Source organism: Chanos chanos, chromosome 12 (assembly GCF_902362185.1).
Source record: "Chanos chanos chromosome 12, fChaCha1.1, whole genome shotgun sequence".
Classification (NCBI taxonomy): Eukaryota; Metazoa; Chordata; class Actinopteri; order Gonorynchiformes; family Chanidae; genus Chanos; species Chanos chanos.
This window is the reverse complement of record NC_044506.1, coordinates 20,798,449-20,799,295: the sequence shown is the minus strand read 5'-3', so window position 1 is coordinate 20,799,295 and position 847 is coordinate 20,798,449. Positions and strand designations below refer to the sequence as shown.

General features: G+C 40.1%; 1 pseudogene; it reads left to right on the top strand.

The window, feature by feature from the left end:
• Nucleotides 1-234: 234 nt before the first annotated feature.
• On the top strand, nucleotides 235-847 carry LOC115824843 (Ig kappa chain V region 3381-like; annotated as a pseudogene).

The following is an 847-nucleotide window of genomic DNA, read 5'->3' as shown; positions in this document are numbered from 1 at the left end:
AATAATGTCAGACAGAAATACTGCAAGTGAAGTCAGTAAGTGTGCAAATTATAAGCACTGTGATCATCTAAAACTCTTCATTCTGTGCTCTACTTAGGAAGAGCATTTCCATAGAGAGAGGACACTTTGCATTGGCAGCACATGCTTGAGTGCTCTGGGAGTGTTTATAGCCCTGTGAGTTTAAGACTTGATGACTGAGAGCTGCCTGTCCCAGTAACTTAACCCACAGCAAGCATGACTTTCATCACCATCTTCATCTGGGCCCTTTTGTGTTGTATTAAAGGTAACAAGAAATTTATTTCTTAGACATTTTTGCTTATATCTGACAGTTTTATACATAAGTATTTCGTATATTTATTTGTGTTGTTGTGATGCGCAGCTGTTGAAAAGTGTGGAGTATATGACCTGTTTCTTTAGAAAATCAGTCATAATAAAGACACAGTGATAATAACATAGACTGAGTTGCTTGAATAACATGATATGATTTTTCTTTTTCTCATCTCTCTTGAGTCAGAGTCCAGAGGTCAGGTGACTGTGACTCAGACTCCTGCAGCAAAATCTGCTCTTCCAGGAGACACAGTCACTATCAACTGTAAAACCAGCTCTGGAATGTATTGATGGAACGTATCACTACCTAGCCTGGTACCAACAGAAACCTGGAGAGGCTCCTAAACTCCTGATTTATTTAGCAAGCACCCGTTGGTCTGGTGTTCCAGATCGTTTCAGTGGCAGTGGATATGGGACTGACTTCACTGTGACCATCAGTAACATCCAGACTGAAGATGCAGGAGATTATTACTGTCAGAGTTTCCATAGGATCAGTAGCAAAAATGTTTTCACACAGTGA